At 44.7% G+C, this 13,976-nt stretch overlaps 1 protein-coding gene across 1 annotated transcript in view; it reads left to right on the top strand.

Annotated features, from left to right (window-relative positions):
- Nucleotides 1-1,459, top strand: part of LOC116843983 — a 6,768-nt gene extending 5,309 nt beyond the window's left edge. Inside the window, exon 3 of the mRNA XM_032815008.1 lies at nt 1,321-1,459. The gene's annotated coding sequence lies outside the window, so the exon portion shown is untranslated. The remainder of the gene's footprint in view (nt 1-1,320) is intronic.
- The last annotated feature ends 12,517 nt before the right edge of the window (nt 1,460-13,976 follow it).

Genomic DNA, 13,976 nt, shown 5'->3' with positions numbered 1-13,976 from the left:
ATATATATTATATAATATATAATATATAATATATAATATATAATATATAATATATAATATATAATATATAATATATAATATATAATATATAATATATTATATAATATATAATATATATAATATATTATATATTATATACAATATATAATATATTATATTATATATATATATATATAATATAATTTTAATATATAATATAATTTTAGTAGACAAGAATGAAAAGAAAATAATTTGAACAATTCGATGGCGAAGGAAAGAGTCGTATTGTGTGTTGCTTACTGTGTTTGTCATGCTTTAATATATCGGCCACGACACTTAAGTTTAAAATGAAAAATAAAAGAGCAGTGTAGACACTTGCGGGAACGCACGCTAAAAAAATGGCTTTTCGTTTCATATCGCTACGTTTCATATATACTTATTCGGAAGTTATAGCAGTTTAAAGCTGCAGCATCGACGTCAAGCTTCAGTTCAGCGTTAGCACCAGACCATTTGTTACTGCGCTAGCATACTACGTTTTTGTTTTCTAAAGTGAATTAATTAACTACATAATACCACATAATGTCGCAGCTATTAAAGGTACTAAAGTTATTTATCATTTTCCCAAAATGTGATCAACAATTAGCAGACTTCAAGATTAATGGTAACACTGATCACTTCTACGTTGTCTTCAGTACAAATTAATACGCGGCACCCTTCTTGCAATCACGGAAGACTGAGTATCTAGCACGAGGTCAATGCGACAACGCTTGTTTGGCCCGTGGCTGTAGCGAGCAGTGCGACTATCTCAATGCTTAGCCTTAGGATCGGCGACTTTATAAGACCTGCAGGATATTCCCTAATTCATGAAAAGTTCTTATTGAAACTAGTTTTTTATCATTATATTCTTAGTGTTGATAGCGTAGATAGAAACGTAAAAAATATTGTGTAGAAACAATACGCAGTAGTTTCAGAAATTAGAGAGAGTTCCGCGAGTCTCTTGAAGTTCACGGTCCTGAGACTATAAGCGCCGCGACAATGAGTCGCAAAGCTCGAAGAGACATGCTTGGCGATAGAGTGAGTCGCGTTCGCTATGGGCTTTCCCGCGGGGGTGGTTATCTCTGACACTTCTACTTGGCTGTGGTAACAAGCGTTGGGATCTGCGTGATGCATCTTACGTCTGCGAGTTACGTAGATCTTGAACTTTACCAAAATAGCGTCGCGAATGTAGCTATTGTTTTCATTCATGCGTCGCGTTGCGATTCACTCTACGGAGCGCTACAGGGGTAGCGTCGGCCGATCGAGCGCACGGATCGATACAAACGTCAATAACTTCGCTTGCAGATGTAGTGACTTGAAACAAAAACCAGTGAAAAGGGAAAATTACCTCATCTCCAGTGGAGTTATTCTTCGATGAATTAAAGGTCAATTAGCATATTCATAAAAACACGAAAGATGTCAATTTTCGTATTTGCATTAGAGATTAATTTATTTCAGAAGTCTTGGTTTGAAATTGCAATGCGAAGTTTTATGTTCTTATTACGTATAAAGCGCACGTATAAATTATAAAGTGCAATTAAAAAAAAAAAAAATAATGAATGAATGAGAACTTTGTTGTGACTTGAATATACGGTGTCTGGATTTAGATGTCTTACTGCATTGCGTGCCAAATTTTTTTCATTAACCTCTTAGCTACGGCAAGACTTTTTGCGGAGCTGTATCTCTGTACGGCAAGGTTCAACGCGGACTGCGCGAAAACAATGCAATATTGCGATTTGTGTCTGGTAATATTTTTCACTACGCAAGTAAATTAGAATACAGTTTTAGATGAATAAATTATAATTTATTAGAAATAAAAATAAGCCATTATAGTGGCGTACAGTACCTAAGAGGTTAATATTCTAGTAATTATCATGACAAAGTTTACAAAATAGTAGATAATTTTTTAGTTTACAAAATGGTGGATAATATTCAATTTAACGAATCCTATCTGCATACCAGCGCCCTCGCATATTTAACCCAGATATGCCGTACATAATGGTACGTTTGGCATCACGTCTCGTCATTGTTGAGTTATTGATCGACAGGGAATCACCAATTCTGTCTTTGACGATCGCGACACCTCTCATTAAACGCGACTCGTCCCGTCACGAGGGTCCTTCCGTGTTCATTTCACTGAAGAGCAGTCATTGTGACAGTGGCCAAACGGTTGTTGCGAATTCGCCGGCAATTCGTGCAGCAAAGCGGCTTCGCGTGACTGGGAAATTCATTAAACGTGGCGCGATAAACCAAAAATAATTCCGCCCGGCACTGTCGAGCGTGTGTAAAGAGGGTTTTAACGGAGTATAATACTTTGGGTTGGGAAAATCAAATATTTTTTTTTTAGATACTTCTAAAATCTAGATATTTGAGAATACGCTCGTTAAGTTGTGAATTCAAATATTTGTCGGAGTTATCGTAAATTGAAACGGCGCGCGTAGAAAATGGCGCGCCAAGCCAAAGGAACTTTGGGTGAGCATGATCGCCCACAATCCGCAAAAATCAATAAACATTTATGAAGAGAATCGCATCTTAATTGCTTGAATTCTTTTCCCTGTAAGGAAAGCACTTTTGGACTCAATAAGGTGAAATACTTCCTTAATGAACGAGATGAACGACGATATATCTTCCTTTTCTTCTGCTCCAGACGCGCGCATGTTTTTCGTGCATCGCCGATCTCGCGGTTCGCTTTCCCGACAATGAGATTTCGAGAGTGCGACCGCGCAACGGCGCCGTGCCGTACTCCCTCCGCTCGATGTAACGGATGTATCCTCATTTTCGGGGATTAAAGTCGACTCCATTATAAATGAACGCGCAATTCCGAAAACAAAGGAATAATGATGTTACGTGATACTCATATTAATGTCGCTTTCGCCCACGGACTTATGCTCCGCACGCAAAAAAGGGTGTTTTTTAACTCAGTATCGCGCAGCGTCGCGCTTATGCAACGTTCATTTGCACGTAATATAATTAACGAGTTAGGTCGCCAGGATAACGCTTGACATCTTCTGCGCTCATTCTCGTGCGCGCGAGCACAAGATATTACGGTAACAACTGGCCGAGAGAGAACCGACGTTGCTCTGGAAATCGTCGTATTTTTTATCGATACATCGAGTCGATTCTGCTATCATTATGCGGACCAAGGATACGAGAGCTCTGGGTTCGCGAAACGCACGGTGCAGATAATATTACGACGCAGAGCGAGTGAACCCCGGGCAGGCGTATCATCAAAGTTTTCCGTGTAGCCTGACATCAAATAAAAGTCATCTGAAAGCGTCTCCGGACTATGCGCGCCGGGGCTCTTTGAAATTATGTTTCACTAATGACGTTGCGCGCGGCCTTTCTCTCTCTCTCTCTCTCTCTCTCTCTCTCTCTCTCTCTCTCTCTCTCTCTTGACGACGGTATTCTTAGATTGAAGTTTTCTTCCGGCTAGATCCAGCCTCAAGAAGCGTTTTGTTCGCGTCACTCAGGGTGGCGTCGCGGCTGAGTGCGTTTTTTTCATATGTCTCCCTTTCGGCCTCTCGTGGGTGCAAAGGGCGTCAAGAGAGAAAGCGTGACGAGGGAGCGCGCGCGCGCGCGCGCACGGAATATCAACGGCCGGCAGACGCGCCGACGTCCGCGGAGGTTCAATATTTACGAGCGGATCGGCGCGAAATAATTGGGCCGTGTTAACAATGGACCTGTCCCGGTCTTCCCTTCTTTTTTTTTTTTTGTTAGTTTGTCTTGTTTTTGTTTTCTCCGTGCACTTGTTGTTGCCCTTCACCACCCACTACCACCGCCCACTACCACCACCACCGCCGCCACCGTCGCCATCTCTACCTTTTTTGTTTCATTTCGACGCGTCGCGATCGAAAGGTTAATAGATACGTGAAATGGCACGCGATATTCGTTACCGCGTCGCGCCGATTTTATTTGTAACTCGAAAATTCGCTGTTTCATAAAACGAGATTCACAGAGATACGTGCCTGAAGCCCGCGCGAGCGGGCTGGAAAATATTTTTCCCGTGACAACTCCGCGAGTATGACAAAAAAAAGAACGGGAGCCAGAGAACGAGAGAGAGAGAGAGAGAGGAATGGGGAAGAGAGCGAGCAAGAGAGAGGGAAACAGAAAAAGAGTGTGTGTGTGTGTGTGTGTGTGTGTGTGTGTGTGTGTGTGTGTGTGTGTGTGTGTGTGTGTGTGTGTGTGAGTGAGTGAGAGACAAAGAGAGAGCGGATGGCCGGTGATAATCAATCGAAAAATGATTTCGAATGGCGTGTAGCGCGGACCGGTCCCCACACCATAAATCTTTAAACCTAGCGATTAAGCGGATGTGTCCGCCTGCCGAAACGAATATTCACGATTTTCGGTGTACCAACACGAAACCGGAATACATTACGCGCGTGTGCCGAGGCGTGCGGAGCGGCTCTTGGAAACACGTTTTACCTGACGTTGGACGTTGTCGAAAGCGATCGGATGATACCGACGATCTACCGTCGAGAGAAAATCGAGGAAACCGTCGAGGAAACATCTGAACGAGCACGCAACAATAATATTTTGCATTTGCCGGAACCGCGACTTCTGTTCAGCAGCGATCTCGCGCTCATCGAATGTTATCGTTTCTTGAGACTACAACAAAGATTATTAGATCTGTGTTCTTTCTCGGCCGGAGGGATTTTTATCCGTACGATTTCGCGAATTACTTTCCGCATACACACACACACACACACACACACAATCGCAGACAATCGCCGCTTCCCTTCAATTATAAGAAAATAATTTCTCGTTCCGCTACCAAAACGTCCCGTGCGTGAATGCGACCGGCGAAGCGTTCGCTACGACGGAAAGTAATTTTCCCCGCGAGAACGGGAAGAGAGCGCAGATTGGGAGAGACATTTATTAAACGAACAGTTTCGTATTTATGGACGTTGAATATTCATCTACATCCTCTTTTATGATAAAAGTGTGTTTAGTGTTTCGTAAAACAATTTAGTGGCGGCCAGTATTTAAGCGGCTGGACACGGGATGGGGACATAAAAAGCGTTTCACACCGGGAATCTTGGACGGATGGAAAGATGAAGTATCGCGCCGGTGGTCTTCACCCGGGCGAGCCCAAAATTGCTGGAAAACAAATTAATTCGGCCCCGTGTCGGCCTTTCGTCGGGCGAGCCCTCAGTGTTACGTGTGCTCCGCCTCTGCCTGAAGTGTGGTCTGTCATAATAACAGTTATTCACTCTTGATCTAATCCTAATTAAATCCTAATTAAATAATTCTCCGCAACTGCGTGGGCTTGCTTATTAACTGGGAAGAGGGGCGCGGGAAGAGACGCGTGACGAGAACCGAATTTAATGTAGGACTTGACTCACACGGTCCTTTCCATCTGAAACTTCGGTCCTGTGAATCAGCACCTGTCGATCGCCCCATTATCCTTTTCATTTGCAGCGGGAAGCATCGGACAAAGCGAGAATAAGAGGCACAGGGGTAAGGAGAACGCAGAGTAAACAGAAGAAATTCGTTCCTCTCTTTTGCCCCGTTCTCTTTTTCTTTTGATATCAGAATTTGCGGATTAGCGAAGTTCTCTCTCGCGAACCGAGCTCATCTTGTTAACTCTATCGCCCGCGGTTACGGAATTCGATTTCGTCGCCGCGTAAGGTCGAGGCCCCGTCGCGTCTGGAAGACGCCGGGGTGGTCCGTGGCCAGAATTAACCGGGAACAAATTAATTCCGGCCCGTTCGGGCATTCCGTCGGGAATCGTTTCGTCTCTCGTCGCGCTCTCGAAACCGACACGAGAAAGGGACGGAGAGAGTGAGAGAGAAAGAGAGGTGCCCGAGTTCAGGCCGAGTTCTCGTTCTCTTTTCGCTCTTTTCGCACGCATCCGTAAAATAATAACTTTACGTTGCCGGTCGCGACGCGCCAATGATGGCCGCGTGAGCGAAAGAAAGGGCCGAGAGACGAATAAAGGAGGGTCCGCGCGAACGGCGGTGAGAAAAGAACTGCATAAGAAACGCGGAGGGAGATAAAAGCTGAGCCGAAGAGAAAGAGAGAGGATGAGAGAAAGCGAGAGATGGGAAGAAGGGGAAGGGTGAGAGAAGACGGTAAAGGGGGAGGGAGGGAGAGGAGCCGCGGCACGAAACGAAAGAATGGAAACTAAAATAGTCCCCGCGACTCGAAACGAAGGAAAAACTCATTCCGTCTGCTCGCTCGCAGCCCTGGGCTGCTCCATTGTGAGACGGCCAACTATTGTGTAGTTCGCGGTAACCACGGACCACCGTCGCTCGTTTCTCGTCCCCTTTACCACCCCCCGTCCGATCCTCTTCGTCCTTTCTTTCGGAGCTCCCTTTCCGCAGAATCCGCCACCTCGCCTGGTCGCACACCCTCCGTCGTGATGCGTCATTCCTTTTTGTGCCGATGCAGTTGCGACACGACGATTCCGCCGTCGAACAGGCGAGGGCCGCGAAGGGACCGTCGAAATGCGTCCCTTCGCGCGCTCGCGATATTCCTCGCGCACCGAGCGAGTCAGCGACTCGTAAACACCTTCGTGTTACTACACTGTAAGATCTAGCGAGAGGGAGGATGCGTCGCGCACATCTCGAAATGTTGCAGCGACTCGTCCACCCTCCGCGCTGCCTCGAGTTGTAAGAGAGAGAGAGAGAGAGAAAGAGAGAGATCTTGTCTGTCTTACAGGTCCGTCTGTTACTTAAAGCCCCGGGAACGCGATGCAACGCTGTTTGCTCGTCGTAACTAGCTTTTGTCTCCTGAAAGTATTAGATAAATGAAGTTAAGAAAAGAGGAATAAGAGACGCGACTGTCTTCGGTTTCCGTCGTCACGTACCATGGCTGGTGTCCCGCCACCACTCTGTCCCGGCTGCGCTTTATTAAATCAGTATCCTTGCGTGTAGCCACCTAGTCTGGAGAGCGTACGACGACCGGGGACGGCGCGGCGCCGTCTCGCGCGAATTTCTACCTAAGTTTCGCGTAATGAGATAGCGCGACTCGAGAAGTTACCGTCGCTCCCGATGAACGACGTGTCGGACCTTCCATGGGAGCGTTGTCGGCGGAGCTACGAAAAATAACGTTCAAGTGGATCCAGCAATTTGCCAAAACCGCGAACGAGTGACATTTCTTCACTCGTTTGCTTTCGTCACGCCGTTCCGACGAAACTGCTTCCTCGCGCGAGAGAAAATGCAAAATCCACGAAAGTCGCACAACGCAATAGTTACCATGGCTCTCTCGATTTTTGGAGAAATGTATCGGGTGGCGTCTGGATGCGTTTTCAAGTTATTATGATTGTTAAACGCGACAAGTGACTGACTCGCTGCGAATTCCGATCCAGGACCTCATTAAAATGATATTCCTCTTAAAAATTTACCTCGCAAATACCGAAGTAAATTCAACGCGCAATCGAAGACGACTCGTAAAGGTAAAGAGAGTAAGTAGAGATGAGCAAAGCGTAAGACAATAGCTCGTTTTCCCATTCAGTGAGGAATTATTAATTTGCCATGCAATTGAATAAGGAATGATTAACTCGCAGCGCGACATTATTTGCCTCTTTCTTTTTTCCTCGACGCTTCGACGCCGATTACATCGTTTGCATTTCGGTACGGAAACCTGGGGCGATTGTGATAAGAGAAACGAAGCAATTATTGGAAACGGAAGGTGGTGTCATTTTCAATTTAATACCTGAGAAAATTCGATACTTCAATGAACAATAGATACGAAGGGCGAGCCGATGCTTGACGTTGAGACCAAACGTCGCTGTCATCGTCGTCGTCGTCGTCGTGGTCGTACTTCAGTAAACCAATAACGATAAATAAGTAAGATTGGAACCCAGACAAATAACGAGTGGTATTTCCTGTCAGTATGTTCGTTCGCCAGGTAGTTTGCACATATTTTCCTCGATGAAGTTGCAACGTTTCAAGTTGTTACACTTGAAAAACATTACTGACGCGTTTGCGCAATAATCGATTGTAACAGGAAGCGAAATTACGGTATATGAGACATTCGCGACGTCACAACTGCAACGGAAGACTTATACTGAGAGAAAAAATGTTTGGTATTTGTAACTATAACTATATGGAAAAATAATTATTATAAATCATGGTCAAAGAAACTATTTTCTTTTATGTCTACTATAATGTTAGTAAATAATAACCTCATAATGTTAGTGATAATAACTTCATAATGTTAGTGATAATAACTTTATATGGATGTTACTACTGTCATTACTATAAAAATATAGTTGAAGTAAAAAATAACTATAATTTTAGTTAGATCAACCATTCTCTCTCTCACAAGTAAACCTACCTAAAAGGTACATTCCGATTTCTTTCTAATTTGATATAAATGTAGAAACAAAAAATATTTAAGTCATATTTTTTTCATTTTGGCTCACTTTGAGTTTCATAGATAGTTTATTGCTTTTTAATGTTTTCTCTTTTATCATCAATAAGTACAACAAAAATGCATAAGAAATAAAATTGAATACAAGATATAGTTAAATTTTAATAAAATCGGCATAACTGAGACATGAACCATTCTAAATTTCTTTAACCGAGATTCCAACCGAAATATTTTAAATCTGTACTAAATTAGTCAAAAATGGTTCGAATCTCGGTTAAACCGAGAGAATTTCGGCAATTTTAATTAAAATTTTAATCTCGGCAAAACCGAGAAATTATTTGTATAAATAATTTTTTTCAATTTTTTACATGTTTTGTTTATATAAATAATTTTACACATTTGACTTCATATTCATAATTAGCAAACTAAAAACGCCTATACCTTGTATTCAATTTTATTTCTTATGCATTTTTGTTGCACTTGATGATAGGAGTGAGAACATTAAAAAACTAAAAGCTGCCCGTAAAGCACAAAGTGGGTCAAAATGAAAAAAATATGACCTAAATATTTTTTGTGCCAAATTAAAAAGAAATCGATGTAACTTTTGGGTAGGTTTGTCAGTGCAGGAGAAACGTAAATATTTTTGTAAGACTTATATCTGTCACACAGATAAGAGTGTAATAAAGGGTCAATACTTCGATCGTGTGCTGCCAGTTCAGCTCTTATCCGATTGCCACGCAAACGCGTCAGCAGCGTTTTTCGATTGAGACGACTTGAAGTTTCGCAGCATCATTCGATAAAAAGTGTGCGGACCATTCAGCAGCCGAGTGTGTACCAAACGTTTTGCAGCCTGCGCACACACGCCAAAAATGGCTTTCAATTCTACAATGCGAAGCGTTGCAACTTCATTATAAATAGTGTAAATGGTTCATGATAAATAGCGTGAAAACTATTCGAAAGTACGTCGCCGTATTGGATTCCGCGTGTCACACGGGGCGTCTTGGCGCGAATGCGAGACGGCGGCGGCGTGACACGGCATGAATTCGACGCTCTTGTTCTCTCGCGAAGGTTCGATAAATTAGCTGTGGCCTCATTCGGCCCGCCAGTTCTCAATCTCGCGAGCGTTTCTTCGTCGTCCCGGACGCCCCGGTTCCGCGGATAAGCATCCCCGTCGAGCATCAGAATTCCGTCGAATTTTCTAACCTGATTTCACGGAGTCCTTTTCTCCTTCTTTTTCCTCCTTTTTTTGTACGAGCGGGATATTCCCATAGTTTACTCTCGCATTAACGAAGCGCTGTCATCGACTCGCGTCGCCGTCAGACTTTTAATTTCCCGACGGGATTCTAAAAACTTCTCCCCGGTAGGAAGGGCTTCTTCGACAATTCCGAGCTTCAGCGGACAGAGGAGCCTGTTCAGGTAGGTGGCGAGAGGCACGGGGATACGGGGAAGCGGAAAGCGGCGGACGTGACAAAAACGAGAAGAGGCGTCTACGGTCCCGCGGAAATAATCTCCGCGAGTGTCGCGATAGAATTTAGCTTGATAATTCGTAATGTAGTGGCGTTTTGGATCTCTCAAGATGGATGCGCCGTAATATCGCCGCCAGTGCCGCGTGCATAATGCAACGGCACGGCGCAAAAATGCTCGCGAGAAAGCGTTGAAGTGCGCGCCACGGCCGCGCGCGGTCAAAATTTTCGCCGTCGCGCACGACGTCGTGGGTGAAATTAAAACGGGAGTGGAAACGTAAGCACGCTATCGCGTACAGCTGTCGCGGCGCCGTATGTCGGCAAACTTCCTTAAATCACTCTTTTTCCACACGGTGACGCTTTTCCCATAGACATTTTCTATGAGACGTCGCGCAACGGCGGCCGTTCGATACCCGAGTGAACGCGAATCGAAGTGGAGAACGTCTCGACATGGTATTTCGAGTTTTTCGAAAAATTCGTCAACCTTGACCATGCGTTATTGCTGCGACGTGAAAGCGCGGAATCTATGTTCCACGGGTCGAAATTTTGATCCTACTTTCGATATCAATGTTCTACTTAACGCCTATTTTGATACTCTGAAGCCTATGTCAACCTCTTTTGATTCTATTTGATCTACTTTGCCGAGAGGTCCTCTTTAGAACCTACGACACTTTGTATATTTTCTGCCATTTCGAAGCGCTAAGTGGGATTTCGATTGCATTAAAACTGAATTCCATGTACTATACACGTAAGAAATGCTGTTGTATCGATAGAAATTGTTGCCGTAATTGGAGCAAATCTTCTTGATTCAACAGCAATATCATTGAAATCAATGCATCGTATATTTTGTATGTTTTGTATGATATCGATTTAAATTCTTACAATACATCGCGATTCGCTCTTATAAGTCGACTGATTAAAAGGACAAAACGGTGGCACGAAGTCTTCGTTGTCCTGTTGATAATGAACTCTGGACACTATATAAAGTGGATAGCAAGCGAAATGAAAATAGCATCAAATTTTTAATACGTTCTAAAACTCGTGAGCTACTCGTAAGCGCGAGTGTTACGTCTGATGGAATACTTTTAAATTCCCATTTTTGTAACGTTACCCTCTTCATCTCTCTCTCTCTCTCTCTCTCTCTCTCTCTCTCTCTCTCTTTCTTTCTCTCTCGTCAGTATGCCGTTCAGGGCATGTTGGATTATTCAGTGCATTTCACACAGAACACGTTACGGAAAATTTGTGACTTCCAGCGGCGCCGCAAAGTATTGGAAAGTTACGCTTTAAATAAAGAATATTCAAATAAATTCCCCCGCGCGGATAATCGAGCCCGCCGCGTTATCATATTCTAACTTGCGAACGAAGTTCGGACGGAAGAAGCCATGGGTGAAATTAAGTCGGCGGCGGAAACGGGCTTGAAACGCGACATTTATACATTCGCTGTATTACGCGGGACGATCTCTGTTATATATAATTTCTTTCCACGAGTTAACAGCCTTGTCTCGCCGGACACAGTCGCGATAAACGTGTGCCGCGAGAGTTTCCTACGGAAAAGCAACGACTTGAAAAATGAGAATACGCCGTCGCCTCGTCCATTTCTGGAGATATTATTTCGCACATCGGCAATTTACCCGTCGCATCAATATAATCTGTATAACATAATATAAATAATATTTCACTCACATGTGTGTCACATTGGTACCATTTATATAATATAATACACACGTATTTTTTTTATTACACAAGACTCTTTTCCTGCTGACTTTTAACATTTCGCGAGAAGGGACGCGCGTCGCAAAAGAAATCTCTTTTTCAAACGAATGCTCGATCGATAGTCGTGTATCGTAGATAGTGGCTTAAAGGGTGCTTCGGGACGGAGTGGGATGGGTAAACCAGCTTTACTTTGCAATAGCCGAACGTGCTAGGGACGGTCCACTTCGCAGGATCACGTATCGCCGATGGCTCACGTCCGCGACTTACAGTTTCCACACGATCACCGTGGCATCCTGAGTATGGATAGCCCTCGGTCGCTGAAAGCGACGACCGCCTTCGACTTCCGTCCGAGGCGAATATAGCGGTCCGGTGTCGCGTATACCTCGGAATTTCGATTCGATCAGTCCGCGATTCACGACGGCGTGCCGCGTTCCGTCAGAAAGAGAAAGAAAGATACAAGGAGGGAGGGAGACGGAGAGAGAAAGAAAGAGGCTGTCTGTCTAATAACGCCAATAAAACGGAAATGTGTCGCTCTCGTAACCGAGGAAGTTCGCCGCGATGGTAATGGCCCGAGCGCGCGGATACCAAGGGCTATTTCGGCGCCTCTGGAAGCCCTCGTAAAGAATGGAATTCTTAACGGTATCTGCCGCAGGGAATTCCCCAACGGGAGAGCTGAGCCTCAAGGCTGCCTTCTCATCCTGAGATGTAGAGATGGACGATTCTTTAATAAAAATCGATCCTCGAATCGATTTGGAATTGAAATAACTAGAATTGATTTACTACATAAGTCGAATTAAAAAAATCGATTTTTTAATTATCAGTACGAAAAAATCGCACTATGACAATTGAAAAATTTGCTTTTAATTTTTACAAGTCTAATACTTCCTCCTAAAGAATGCGTATCAACTACATCTGAAATGCGTCGATGTGTGGAAGCCTCTTTACCGCGATGCTAATTGGTTCTCTATTCGCAAGTTACTTCATCCTAGTTCGGTTAAAATACTCGGTTCCTCGGTACTAAGTTCCTCGGTAGACTTCCAAGTACTTTTGTTTATAGCCGAATTTTTGCCTTCACTTCTATCAAATCTGGTATATTACACGAATAACATCCTGATAGGGTCGGATATTGGATGCAGTGCGATTGCTGTACATTAAACTGTATTAAACACAACAAAATTGATGAATGGGTTATCGATGATTCGAGGAGTGGGCGCGTGAGTGTTTTCGGTCGCTTCGCCCGATAAATGAATCAATGCACACTCTTCGCGTGTGCATTCGCTGAAAAACGAGAGGAGAAAAAAGACGCGGTGCAACGCGGCGTCTAAGCGGACAGCGGCGGTATCCGGCAAGTGCAATGCATAATTACGAGGTTGTGCGTTCCGCGCGACCGCGGAAGTGGGTCCCGGGGATTTCCCGGACGCATCGCGGAGTGATGCTTTTAGCGACGGACGGTAAACTCTTTATTTCCGCGTGATATAGTGGATTCCGGTGTACTCCGGCCGGATTAAACGAGGCGGGTCGGCCGCGTCGTCAATGGACTTCGTTTCGGCGGTCCTTTCATTATCCCAGAAACGACGAGGGCCGCAGATTCTGGTCGCGCACCCCCGTCGGAGGGGGTGTGCAGGAAGGAAGGAAGGAAGGAAGGAAGGAAGGAAGAGTGAGAGGGAGCTACGTTGGAAAGCCGCGTGAACGACGTTGAAACGGACGCGGGGGCACGAGAGGACACGCAGGAGCGAAAACGCCGCCGTCGGGAGGGATGGGAGGACGAAGGCGAGAGGGGAAGAGAAAGGGCGGGCATTAGAAGAAACAAAAGGGGTATTTTCGTCCTGGCGACGAATCCAAATGGAGAGAAGCGGACTTTTCTCTTCTCGTTCACTCGCCAACCTACCTACCTACCTATCTACCCATCTACCTACCTACCTACCTACCTTTATGTCCGCGGTCTCCGAGGATTAATGTCGCCCGGCACGCTGCCAAAAATAGAATGGCTGACCCGCGCGAATATATTCGGGCGACTTTGAAACGGCGACGTGCGAGGATGTGCAATTGGCCGGCCGTGCGTGCATGCGCGTTCCCGTGGAATTACTGAATAGACGTCACCGAGGATAAAACGTCCGAACAAGGATATCTTGGCGGACGATCGCACGCGCGCGCGCGCCTGTGGATTTAATGAAATCCGAATGTAAAGAGTCGTGCGTGGAGACAAAGTGGCTCGTTTTAGGGGCTCTTCGGATCACGTTTTCGTCATGTACGCCACGTTATACATGTGGTGGAGAGCGAGATATTGGTTAAAATCAAATTGAATTAAACATTTGACATTAAATATCATTTCTGTGCCGTAATAAAATTTCAGAACGACGCAATTTTTTCGCAATTTTACCTTTGAAATTCATTCCACGGAGCTGCCAGCATTTGTTCGCGTATGTCCCGAATTCTCCCTTTTTCTCCTCCCTTTCTCCTTCTCTCTCT

The sequence above is a fragment of the Odontomachus brunneus genome, unplaced genomic scaffold, assembly GCF_010583005.1.
Source record: "Odontomachus brunneus isolate Ranch 3 - 2012 unplaced genomic scaffold, Obru_v1 Obru_scaffold_037, whole genome shotgun sequence".
NCBI lineage: Eukaryota > Metazoa > Arthropoda > Insecta > Hymenoptera > Formicidae > Odontomachus > Odontomachus brunneus.
This window is presented reverse-complemented; position numbering and strand designations above follow the sequence as displayed.